The sequence below is a fragment of the Carassius auratus genome, chromosome 16, assembly GCF_003368295.1.
Source record: "Carassius auratus strain Wakin chromosome 16, ASM336829v1, whole genome shotgun sequence".
Taxonomy (NCBI): Eukaryota; Metazoa; Chordata; class Actinopteri; order Cypriniformes; family Cyprinidae; genus Carassius; species Carassius auratus.
In genome coordinates, this window is record NC_039258.1 from 5598294 (window position 1) to 5612143 (window position 13850).

Here is a 13850-nt window from a genome sequence, read left to right on the forward strand (position 1 = left end):
CACATTTGGGGTATGTAATAAAATGGGCCTGTGATATCAGATACAGATGGAATTACCTTACCCTTGAGCTGTAATGGAAAAGTGAAATACACCACATAAAGCCCTGAGCTCAACTCAATGGTGTAGTATTCATCACAGTAAAAAGTCCCTGGATGCTTTTATCCCCTTTTAAGATGGTTTGTTTCGGATTGAAGCTGCATAGACAATAGCTGAAGTAAAAGAGAACATGATAACGGAGAACTGATAACTTGACAGTGTATTTTCAATGATGGTACCAAGTTTTTTTTTGCTGTTTCATGGTATTTTGTTTTTCCACAACTATCCTCCCCAGTCTTTTGGGTAGTGAGGGTTGAGTTAATAACAATAGAAGCTATTTCCACAAACTACCTGTTCTGTCATCCCTGCAGAGGAGGCTAATATGGCGGAAAAGCCTAGATCAAAAACTGACACAGGTAATCATAGATCATTATAGCTTCAGTGGCCTCTCGGTGCTATAGACGTCCCTCTCTGATCATGCACACCTCATCAAAGTGCAGCCCTGTCTGGGCCCCTGCGGAGTTCAGCCCCATGGTGTCCATTTGTGCTGTCTCCTCTGTTTGCTCTTATAACTTTAATATGTGCAGCATGGTGCAGGACAACTTTACAGTGCCAGTGCTGGTGTCAGCAGTTGCTTTTATCTGAAGATGGAATATCTTTGACTGAAAAGTGTGTTTACTTTTTTTTTTGGACATTTGTTATTAATGCATTTGGGTCATTCCTACACTTTGGGGGATTTTGTGTCCCAGTGAAACAATACTGCATATTGTACAATGTTAATCAATTTAATGTCAAATAGTTTTCTCTGCATATGTACCCCAGCAACACAAATTTGTACATTCCACACACAGAGTATGGAAGCAGATATACTTTATAGGAATGTCTATTAGAACACTTCAGGTTTATGGCATTTAAGATGATTGATTAATATTTTTTCTTTCCAAATATAGTGTCCTCATTTTCTGAATTATAAATATTTTCTTTCTCAGATAGCCTGCAGCTGTTCACCAAAGCTATTCTCATTAACATGTTTCACTCACAGGTAACGTCATACTTGTTGAACTTCAGTGACAATTAATGTTCTAACCATAGAACAACCCGTGTGAGATGGTGGCTCATGAAAAAAATAATATTCTCTTAGAAATACATGTGTAAACTAAGTATAAGAGTAACATTAACTGACGTTTACTTAATTTGTTATCAAAGGGTTAGTTCACCTAAAATTAAAGTTTTGTCTTGATTTACTCATTCTCATGACTTTATTTTCCAGAGCACAAAAGATATTTAAGAAACACTGGCCTTCAGATAAAGCTGAGTATATATAATGACAGAACTTTTACTTTTAAGTTAAGTGCATTTCAACTTTCTTGCTTCTATCTATTTATCTATCTATCTATCTATCTATCTATCTATCTATCTATCTATCTATCTATCTATCTATCTATCTATCTATCTATCTATCTTGTTTTTATTTATGTAGGTTGCATAGTGCAAAAAAAAAAAAAAAAACTACAATAGGCCTAAATATATATAACCTTTATGTTGGTATGTAAATGTGTCAATAATATATATATATATATATATAATCTTTTTTAATTATATAACTTTAAAATCACAAGACCAGTGTTGTTTGTATTTATTAATATATTCATATTTTATGTAGTTTACATAATGGATAAAATGCACAAAAAAACAAACACAGAAACAAACAAACAAAAAAATCATTATAATGTTAAACATGCATTTGATGTGACCCTTGACTTGAGACATAAGCGGTTGTCATTGATCTTACCGTGGATTACTGAATTATCCTGAATCTATTTACAACGACATGATATCTTGAGCAGCATCCCGTGTCAAATGCATTGATGAAATGAGCGATATAATGCATGAGCGTGCCGCACGCGCTTGGAGTGAGGCAGGACCTGGGGGAGGAGACGTGTATCACGCTTTCCCTCATGCTTCTGTGTTTCGCCTGTCAATTCCCCCTCATCATGCACATTTGTTCCCGCGAACTGAACGCGCGCACTGACACTACGATCTCCAGCACACCTTCTTCTGTGGATTTGCTCGCGGTTAGCTTTGCGCGAGTCGTTGTTTAATTCATCTGACTTCATGGGACGTGCTTTTAACGCGAAACGGTTTAAAGACATACGAGTTGTCGTCACAATATTTCTCTCTGCGCTTGGAGGCGATGTTTTAAAGCAAACACTGGCGTGCGCGCTTCGCTTCAGATGAGCTCAGATTGGAGAGCCACTGGGAACCCAAGCAAGGAACTATCTAGAACTACGAAAGTGAGTTTTACGCTTTCATTTTATTGAATGTTTTATTTGTTTCGTGATTGTTTAGTTGATACGTTAAGACTATTATAATTCATTTGTGGATTTTGACAGATAATCGGTTGTCAGTGTAATTCCATATGTTTTTGCACTGTGTCGTGTTTTTGTATAATATTACCATATTGGTCTGCTTCAGATTAAAGTAGTTTATAAACCTAGTATTTGCCCTAAGTAGCCTAAACCATACCTCAGTACCTACTGTGTTGTTATTGAATGGCATGGTCATTTGTAAAAAATAAAAAATAATAATAATAATAATAAATATTATGGTAGGCTATACAAATACATTTTAATTTATAAAGGTAAATGAAAATGAAAAATTTTAATCTAATCAGCAAATAAAGTCTGGAAGCAAATATACCGTAGTATGCTAACAGTGTGTGTGGCAGATCTATACACGATCTCATTTTTGTGGGTATAACAAAGTATTTGGAAAGTGTTACAACCTTTCTCAGGCTGGTCAGCTATTAAAATGTAGATGAAAAACCGACTGCAAGAACCTGCTTGTTCAGATGAGACACTGATTAATATGGTCTTAAACCACATTATATGTCAGGCTACAAATGTGACTTGCTTACACTGAAATAATTTTTTGTCTTGTATGTTTCTGTACACATTGTCACCTCCGGAGGGTAGTGATCATGTATGGTAGTGATTTCACCCCTGTAGCTCATTTTCGATTGGCTGAACTGGTAACTGACTAACTAGTTATTAGTGTATCCATTTATTTCAGTGGCACTTTGTTTCCACCACAGCTGGCAGAGGATCCCATCTTAGCTCATGGATGCTCAGTTATACTGCCTGTTTTCTTTTTTTACAGCATGAACATTACATCATGACAATGATGACACTACAAGAAAATGTACTGTCCCAAACCATTTACTTATGACTATCCTGAGCTATAACGGTAAAGGCAGCAGACAGGGAAAATTATATCAATTTCACACCTTTTTTAGAGCCTCCTAAAATGATCAGGCACTTGTGAAATATGTACTATCTACCACTATTTTTTTTTTTAAATATCACAGAATACAGATATTTTTGAATAACCTTTAATGGAGAAATATGGTGTAGTTACAGCATCTTCCAGAAGGGGTTATAACGGAGCCAGTGTTAACCTGCTAAACCTTGACCTTTGGTTTCTCACCCCAATTTCCCTTTCTGTTATACATTTAGTTATACATTGTTTCAGTCATTTGTATATGATTTAAAGTGCTTATTCACTTGAACTGGATTTTTTTCCTTACCAGTATGCAAGACAGCTGTTTGTCCACTTTACTACATGTGGTTTACAGCTGTCTTTTGAAAAATGTTGAGGCTTTCGCTGTGCAAATTACATGCATGCCTAAATAATTGACATGCATGAATGATTAATTCATACATAAACCTGAGCATGGTTTTCTTGGGCGTACAGGAGCTGGCCATTTGTCGCTCGTTCTTCTAGAAGGCTATTGAATAAATCATTGTTCTAGAACTGACAGGGAGCGGCCTCAGGCGCTGTGAGCTCATCACGCCCTGTAATTCATATTAATGTTTTCAAAAAGGCAAAGTCTCACCAGACCTACAGGCAAATTTTGTCTTTTTTTTTTCTTCTAGTCAGTCCAGTGGCATATGTTTTTATGGTTCAGGGAACATTATTCCAAAGGTGAACAACATCCAGCCTTGTGAGGATTGTGAGGTGTATTAAGATGCTTAGATTCTGGTGCATGGGAATGCTTACATCTATACTTTTCTGAGTTCAAGTGAGCTTTATTGCCATTCCACCATATATGGAGACATATGAAGGAATGAAATGTTAAGCATCACAGGAACATGGTGTTATGTATTTAAACATGCATAAACATACACATAGCTAACCTACTGAAATAATTAATCTTATATTCAGACATATGCATAGAAATATAAAGTGGATTTAGACTACCAAAGCAAGTTATTCACAGCTATGAAAAGGCTATTTGAGAGAGATTTAAGTCTTGAGAGATTCTGATCTCTTGGCTTTGTACACTTAGTATTTTTTTCCCACAAGAACCAAAGTTATTTTCTACGTTTTCCTTTTTTTAAGCACAGTGATGCACAGCACTATGATTGTAAAGTACTTAGAGATAAACACATAATGTAACATAGACTTGCATCATACATGAAACACAGCAGAGATCCATAATACAATGATTGAATCCATAATACAATGGGATCCATAAATTCATATTAACTCAGCCAAAGTAGCAGTAGTTTTCTGTCAGAAAGCAGGGTAATGGATTTACTCAGGGAAAGCTGTGACACTTTGCCCCTTTCCCCACATATAACCATGAAATCTTCAACATCAGCAGTGCAGATTGGCTCAAGCACTGTAGCTTTCATTGCTTCAGCATCCCAGCTGATGCTGATGTTGTTTTTGCCTGTGTCAAGGTTGACTTGGGGTGATGTGCGCTGCCCATCTCCTCTGGTGCGTGTAGAGCCTCTCACTTATGGAGATCACAGCTTACAATCCATTATGATGTAGCCCAAACTCCCAGGCAGCTGTGAACTTAAGTGAAACATGGTTACACTCTTAGTGTGAACTGTGGTTGGGAAGAACACAGGGACTGTTTTATGAGATGGAAGATTCAAAATTCAAGTCGTTATTTTCTCGAATCTAATAGTGTTAGCTCTAAAAGTTCAAAATTCCACCCATGCGTCTACCAAAAATTGGTATATTGAACTTGTCAAAGAAATAATGAGCAATATGTGACCATGGATCACAAAACCTTAGCCTTAAGTCGCTGGGGTATATTTTTAGCAATAGCCAAAAAAACATTGTAATGGTCAAAATGATCGATTTTTCTTTTATGCCAAAAGTCATTAGGATATTAAATAAAGATCATGTTCCCTAAAAATATTTTGTAAATTTCATACCGTAAATATATCAAAACTTAATTTTTGATTAGTAATATGCATTGCTAAGAACTTCATTTGGACAACTTTAAAGGTGGTTTCTCAGTATTTAGTTTTTTTTGTACTCTCAGATTCCAGATTTTGAAATAGTTGTATCTCGGCCAAACATCATCCAATCCTAATAAACCATACATCAATGGAAATCTTATTTATTCAGGTTTCAGATGATGTATAAATCTCATATAAATGTTTATATGCCATCATAGTCCCAGTTAATTACCATTTGTATGGAGACAAGCATCATTTTTTAAGGTAATGATTGCACCTCAGGCTAAAAGAGATCTATAGTGCTTCATAAATGTAATGGACTACCTTCCGGCTCTATAGATTAATGAGGAAATGATAAGGCCTGGTCCTGGTCCTCTTAAGTGCACTTTTGTTCATTTGAGATGTAATGTAGAAATAGGATGTAACCCAAGGCTGTAATAAAACTCAAAATGAAACAGGACACAATTTTCCCAGTGGACAGACAGTTTACCAAGGGAAGCCTAAGACTCAAATATTTTCAAATAAATCTTAGAAGGGTTTCAGATCTGTGAGGGAAAAATATGAATAGTTCATCTAGAAATTAAAAAGTCATCATTTACTCACCTTCATGTCATTCCAATACTGTATGATCAGAAGATATTTTGCGGAAGGTTGAGGAAAATCTCAGATTTTGGATTTTTTCTTTCTGGTAATTCTTTTAAAGGGTCTGGCATTAGATCTTGACTGTGCGTGCATGCATGTAAGTGTGAGCGCAGGTGAATCGTGTTTGTAGATGTATTCAAAGGTTATGTAGCCTTTTGGTCCTCAACATATTTTTGACCATGTGACCAATAAGCTATCTTAAATTCAAACTCACTCTAATTGATTGGTGCTTACCGCTTATTGTTTTGTGATCAGCGGAACATTTGAAGCGAGTGTAATAAAACCAGAAATACCAGAAATGATACCAAATAAAGTGAAATAATGTATGAACATTATAAACACTATAAACATAGCTATACATAAGTTCTTCAGCGCATTTAAAAAAAAAAGTGCATGCAGTGCTTCAGTCTTGTTGTTTTTACTGTATATGAAAATTCATAGTCAAAATAGTAGAACTGATATGACATTCATTACAAGATGATTAGTTAAATTAATTTTTCCAGTCATGTATTTTGTCATTGAAAGTGTCGGCATTGATGATAACCAAACAATAATAGATGAAAAGACAGAATGGCATTTGTAGTTTTTATAAGAAGTTACATTGTGTAAATTCTTCCATCACATTCACATCTATGCAACCAATAAATAAATGACTACTACTAAGAAAAAGCACATAGGGCCTATTTCTTCACTGATCTGGTAAGTCACTTGATTCTGCTCTCAAAATGCTCCAGATTTATGCATTTAAATGTAAAATGAACAAAAAAAAATTATAGCCGCAGAACTCACTTCACTAGAGGATCCATTGTGCACCCATCAAAGTCTCACAAAATCCTGTGGGGACACTGGGACTGTATGATTGGCCGTGTCAGTGTGTGTGTATGACAGTTTACCTTACTATTTGCATGTGGACCATGTATGGCACTAAATAAATCTCTCCAGTAAAGCATATTGATTAAGGGGGCAGTGGTGGGGTCCTCACACAAAGAGCAGCCTAGAGGCCCCTGACCACCTTACTCCCTTTAAAGACTTTGATTTCTCTTTCTCCTTGTTTATTGAAAGATGCATGAGATGGTATCTTTAAAACTATGATGTCCAAACCCTTACCTGCTCTACATGAGCACCATAATGGAGTGGTGCAGTAAACCAAAAGCCTTGGAAATGCAGGTCTATTTTTGGCCAATTTCTTTCCTTTCCACTTACCTGTGTGTTGTTTTGCACAGAGAATAGACAGCTGCCAGACACAAGCAAATTATTTTATCACTTGAGATGAAGATGCCCTCCGCTGCTGATAAAAAGGCTTTGTAAATACACAAGTGCATAATGAAAGGCCATCTAATTCTGAGAGCCTACATGATGGTCTTGCCATACTTATTTGTTATTAATATTTTTGCTGTATGCAAATATTACATAGTGTATATATACTACTGGTTGGGGTTGATAGGATTTTTTTAAATCTTAAGTCTCTTATAATCATCAAGGTTGTATTTGAATAAAAATACAGTAAAAACAGTAATACTGGGGAATTTATTTTCTATTTTAATATATTTTAAAATATAATTTATTACCGATTACTGTGATGTTAAAGCTGAATTTTCAGCATAATTACTTTAGTCTTCATTGTCAAATGATCTTTCAGAAATCATTCTAATATGATGATTTGATGCTCAATAAAAATATCCTTCTATTATCACTGTTGAAAACAGTTGTGCTGTTTAATATTTTTGTGTCTTACGGGTTTGGAACGACATGAGAATGAGTTATTAATTACATAATTTTCATTTTTCAGTGAACTATCCCTTTAATCAAGTCTACCGATATTTCGTCTTATGAAATGTTTCATTTAATTTTCTTTCCCTTTTCTCTGAACATGTCCCCTTCTGTCATTGGTCAGACAAACAGTTAGCCCCGCCCTCACATTATTGGTTGAGTTAGTTTAACTGTTACGAAGCAGCAACACTTTGAGGAAATCAACCTGTACATTTCTTACTTGTAGTTATTTTTGCATATTAATCTGAGATAAGAGAAGAGACTTTAACATTTACATTTTTATGATCCATGTTTGTCAAAATACCAACATCAGAATATACAACATACTGAACAGACTGTATGTTTATCCCTCACAGCACTGTTTTGATTCTTCTCATATTAAATAAGGCATCTGCTATACTCTGATGCATGTTGTGCTACTCTGAAAATCTGTGCCAACTGCTATCGGCTTTTAAAGACACATCACAAGTAAGCGAAACCATTAGTCTCCCTCCTGTGAGGTGCAGGGTTCAGCGGTGTGACATATCAAAGCTTATTAAATCCAATTTAATGACCAGACAAGCCTCCAGAGCGTCAGACCTTTGCTTACAGGTCTGTATGAGGTCACCGATGTCCGGACCTTGGTCAATTTTTCATGTTCAGATATAAAATTTTGAATTACTCATTTGCTGTTAAACTCCTCGTATTAACTTCTGCATGACATGTATAATTTCATATTACGCTAGTGTTGCCAGATCCAGCTAATATAATTGTTTTTGGACATGTATTTCCATTTAATTTGATACTTTAGAAAATTCATAAAGTAGGACGTTGCAGTTTAGGGACAGCGATATCGTTTTATTATCTTAATTGCAAAAGATTTGAAATAATGTTTTTTTTTTTTTGCGTTTTAATCAAATTACTGCTGTTAATGGTCATTGCTGAATGGATAGCACATTTGGTAAGGGAAACGCAAAAAAAAAAAAATTATATCATGATATTATCTGTCAGAAACATTATAAACATTGTCAAAAACAGTAGCATTTAACACCAGTACACAGATCTGTAGAACAAGTAGGTTACAGAATGAAATGAAATACACAAACACTAGCCATGAAGAAGTCAATGTTATTCAGTAGATACATTTTTCACAAATCATGCTAAAAACATTCATAAGAACACTAAACAATGTTATCAGCTATATAGCAATGTTATTAAGAAAAACTACAACAGTAATATGTATTGTGTGAATAATAAACAGCTGATAAAATCCACCCCTAACTATAGTAAAATAGTAACAAATGTTGATTAAATAAAGAGGGTATAATTTAAAAATGATCATCCTCCCAAAACAGAGAAAACATCTTTCACAAAAATCGATTTCGTCTGTTACTTTTAAAGTGTTTATGTAATGAGTTGTATTTGTAAGGGTTAATGTTGCACAATTCTTTAAAGCAAATAAACACTCTAAAAACGGCTGGGTTATTTTTTAACCCAAAATGCTGGGTTGAGTCTGTTGGGTCATTTTGTTGGGTTATTTAATTTCTTTTTAAACACTTTTGGGTAGTTTCAATTTACCAGGTGTTGGGTTAAACCTGCTGGGTTGCATCGCTGGGTTGTTTCAGGCCAGCGCTGGGTTATTTAACGCGCCTTGAAGATGTTTAAATCGCTCCCCAACTGTCACTTTGGAAGAACAACGGGGCAAAGCCACGGCTTTCTACTGTTTTAAGGTAAGTTTATTTAATGTTTTCAATAATAATTATTTTAAATTGGCAGAATTATAACTTTTTTTTTGCAGCAACAATACTGTTAAACGTCTAAAGGCCAACATTATTTACGTTAAATGATGAACTGTTTACCTCAAACGGCCAACCTACGTTACGCGACTCGCATAATCGTGTTAAGGTATCTGAGGCGACAGATTAATAAAGTTTTATTAAGTTTCAGACAGTGACTGATGGCTGAAATATGCGAATACCTGTGAAAATAGAGGAAAAAGTAGTTTCTGATACTGAAAAGCGAATTTGATATTTAAGTGAGTCAAATGAGTTCAAAAAGTGAATACGACTTTCTGCTCTAATGTAAACAACTGCAGTTGTCCATATCGACATTTAAATCATACAAATTACGTACAATATAGTCGGACCGCAGGTCTAAAAGAACCGACGACCCAGTTCAAGTAAACCGGTTCAGTAATTCTCGAACAAAGTGATTCCCGGAAAAGAATCGACGTCTCAGGGCATTTCAAAGTGCGCGCACGCACAGCGAGTGACGCTGGCCGCGTTAGTGAAGTGATTTGAGGTTCAGATTTTGTGGTTTATAAAGTCTTTTTACATACAAATTATAATTCAAAATGTGTTTTTTCCTGTCAGAAAAGCGCATGGATACATTTGTGAGAGAAAAACTCGTCGAGTGCAGTCTTATTGAGGCGTCTAACGGTAAGTTCGTGTTTATTATACATTTTACATAATTGTTTGTCTGTGATAATCAACTAACGTTAACCCTCACGTAACTTAAACGCACATATATTTTTATTTCGTGCTATAGTTAAAGCTGCACCAGAATGTACCTAATTTATGAGCGTAAACATCATATATTAATTTTCCAGATCGTGTTTTTGACTTGTCCTCATCACTTTGGTACATCTATAAGTTTTTATATATGGACTGTTTTACCTACGTGACTTGTCATAGAAATGTCTGTGTGCGCATGCAGTGTGATCTCCCTTATCTGTGCCAGTGACTGTGTGTGTTTGATATAGCCAGCATATTAACATAAAACTGTGATTTATAATGACTGGAACATCCCATTGATTAAACAGTTTGAAAGCACATCTTTCAGCCAATCACTAGAGCAAATTCTGCTTCTGTAGACCAACTCATAGGTGAATTTAACTCATAATCATGATGGGTCAATTTCATGGTTAACTTCACACAGTTAATTGAACTGAATCACTGTTATTAAAACAATTTGTATTTTTTCTCTTTTTAAACTTTATTTTAAAGGTTGGAACAAACATGGAATTCCTTAACTGAGCAGAGTCCACAAAACCCCATCCAATTGTCATGGCGATTTAAAAATGTCAGCAGATCTCTCAGGCATTGATCATAATCAATGGACAGGTAAGGATATGCTGCACTATTTTCAAAAGGAATTGCAAATTGTATATTTAATTGTATTTTTCCACATGTGGACATATACATTGTGAAATAGTCCAAACTCAATTGAAAAGCATTTGTATTTCAGATGCCTTACACAGAAAGCTGTCAATTTGTGTCAAGGGTGGGACTATACTATGGGGCGTGTTTGTATTGGGAGATATTTTGCAGTTTTTACCCCAAATCTCTCACTGTTTGCACTCTGATGCACGTCAGCAAACAACATTGCAGTTCTACTCTTATTTACCTAGCTGCATCTTACCCTATATTTTATACCTCAGGTGAAAAGCATTTGGTTAATGGTGAATATTGACCAATAGTACCATGTGGCTCTAACGGTTAGCAGGTGATAGTAGCTGCATTTGGGGTAAAAATGACAGAATTATTTATTGTGTGAGGTGCCAAGAATATAGGAAGATCCGGGTTTCACTGTCTGTTCTTTATCACACATCTCTCGGAGCGGCAGCTGCCTTTAGTAGTGCCTTAACCTCCATTGTTCAAAGCATTTTGCACAGTTGTCTTTGAGTGACGTCACCTCCCAATACAAACACTCTCCATAGTATGGTCCCACCTCTGACAAAAATTGACAGTTTTCAATGTGAGGCATTGGAAATTCAGATGCTAAAGATTCCATTTGAGTTTTGGCAGGTAACATGTGCGACACAGTGAAAAAACAGACATGGTAATTCATAAAACCTCATGTACTTGTTCTTATGTTGCATCTATGCTAACATTAGTCTGTTTCTCTCTTATTCCAAGGTCACCGTAGCCACCCGTATCCAGTACGTATCCAGACCAGATGGAGATCATCATCTAGAAAGGACCTCTACATCCCTGAAAGACCGCGGAGACCAGGACAACTAGAGCCCAGATACAGATCCCCTGTAAAGACCTTGTCTCAGAGGAGCACCAGGACAAGACCACAGGAAACAGATGATTCTTCTGCACAATCTGACTTTGCTGCAGCCTGGAATTGAACTACTGGTTTCGTCCGGTCAGAGGAGAACTGGCCCCCCAACTGAGCCTGGTTTCTCCCAAGGTTTTTTCTCCATTCTGTCACCGATGGAGTTTTGGTTCCTTGTTTTTCTTTAGTTGGGGACAATTAATATCAAGCGATATCATTCACTTGATTGCACAGAGGGACGATACATCACTGAATCAATGACGAATTGACTTTAACTGAAAACTGAGTGTTTACTGTTGTCTCTTTGCATTATTACACACTATTTTCCTATTTAATACTGTAAAGCTGCTATGATGCAGTATTTGATCAATATGACAGGCTTATTACTCATAATACATGGAAAATACAGCTACAAACTGACTTTGTTTTTCCATTTGAAATTTGGCAGTCACTGTGCATTCATGAAAACTGAAACCGAAATTTTTGTTCAATGTTTTTGAAACAGTGTTTTTGTTCAAGATTTGCAATTGTGTTTGGATTGTCACAATTTGTCACATGTGGAAAACGCAATAGAAAATATGATTAGCAATTCCTTTTGAAAATTGTCCCTTCCATAGACAGGCTCTATAGCAGACTACACTGCTCTCAGGTGTAGATCTTTGCTTCAGAGCTTAAGTGTTTGACAATAGTTCACCCAAAAATGAAAATTGTCACTAATTATTCACCCTGGTCTGAAAGCTCTCGAATATCAACGAAAATATCTTAACTTGTGTTCTGAAGATGAACGAAGGGCTTACGGGTTTGTAACGACATAACATAACATGACAGAATTTTCATTTTTGAGTGAACTATATGTTGAACTACCCTAAGTAGTGCACATCTACCTACGTAGTAGTCTTTATATACTTGATATAAATTTAAGGACATCTTTAAATGATTTTACATTTAAATTTAAAGAATGTTAATTGTCAATGTCATTTCACTGTGTATTTAAATAGCTAAAAATCTCAAAATGTAATAGTTAAACAGCTAGACACAGGTCATTCAGAAATAATTTTCTTATTTATTGCAACTGTATTTCTGTGATTTTTATTTATTTATTTTGCATTTGCTGGAAACAAAAAAAGGGAAAATTCCATGTTGTTTGTCATTGGTACAAATTTTTGAATGTCAGATGGCATTAAAAATATTTTTTAACAGTCTAAATAACCTGTATTCTTCATTATTTATTAATCCATGATTGCTTTGTTAAGCAAAAGTGAAATTATGAGAATAACCCAGCAAGAATAACCCAGAATCATAAAAATGCAAACCCACAAATGGTAAAAATGACTCTATCTTGGGTTTTCTCAATAACCCAGCATGCTGGGTTAAAATGTGTAAACCAGCATGCTGGGTTACTTTAACCCAGCATGTGTTCTGTCCAATATTTACCCAGTGCTGGGTTGCCAATTGGGTTATTTTTAACCCAGCCATTTTTAGAGTGAAGTAAGACATTGCACATTTAAACCACGGCGGATAAAGGTTGCGTGAAGGTCAGATCCTGTGATGAAGATCAGTCTAAGCCATCTCAATGGATCTTTCCTTGAGTGCCGGCTAATGTATTTTAGCATTGTAGTCCTTTTTATGTCTTCTCCATCTGTCACAGTGCTGTCTGGAGACTAGCATTCAGCTTATAGAAGGCTGACTGAAATATGTCATGTTCGGCGCCAAACTTATATGCCATTTCTCTGATATTCTTCCTTTAAAGGTGACCTTGTATAAAGTGTCATCTAATTAGTGGTGTTGCTAGTTCTTATTTCCAGGGGGTTGATTTTTATTAAAATCAACAGATTTTGTGTTTTTCTTTTTCTTTTTGTTAAATGGAGAGTTTCATGAATATGAATAGGCTATAAATAATAATGAAACATTAATAATTAATAATTATGTATTATATATAAAGATAATCAAAAGAAATAATTTTTCCTTTGATAGAGAAACATTTTTTTATTATTTTCAAAGTTGAAATAAGGCTTAATATTTTAGTGAAAACTGGTATATTTTTAATGATTCTTTCATGATTCTTTCTGATGAATAGAAAGTTCAAAAGAACTGTTTATTTGA

At 35.4% G+C, this 13850-nt stretch overlaps 1 protein-coding gene across 1 annotated transcript in view; it reads left to right on the plus strand.

The window, feature by feature from the left end:
* Nucleotides 1-1990: 1990 nt before the first annotated feature.
* The window catches only part of LOC113115887 (G protein-activated inward rectifier potassium channel 4-like), a 31321-nt gene continuing 19461 nt past the window's right edge, over nucleotides 1991-13850 (plus strand). The window contains exon 1 of the mRNA XM_026283600.1: nucleotides 1991-2330. The gene's annotated coding sequence lies outside the window, so the exon portion shown is untranslated. The remainder of the gene's footprint in view (nucleotides 2331-13850) is intronic.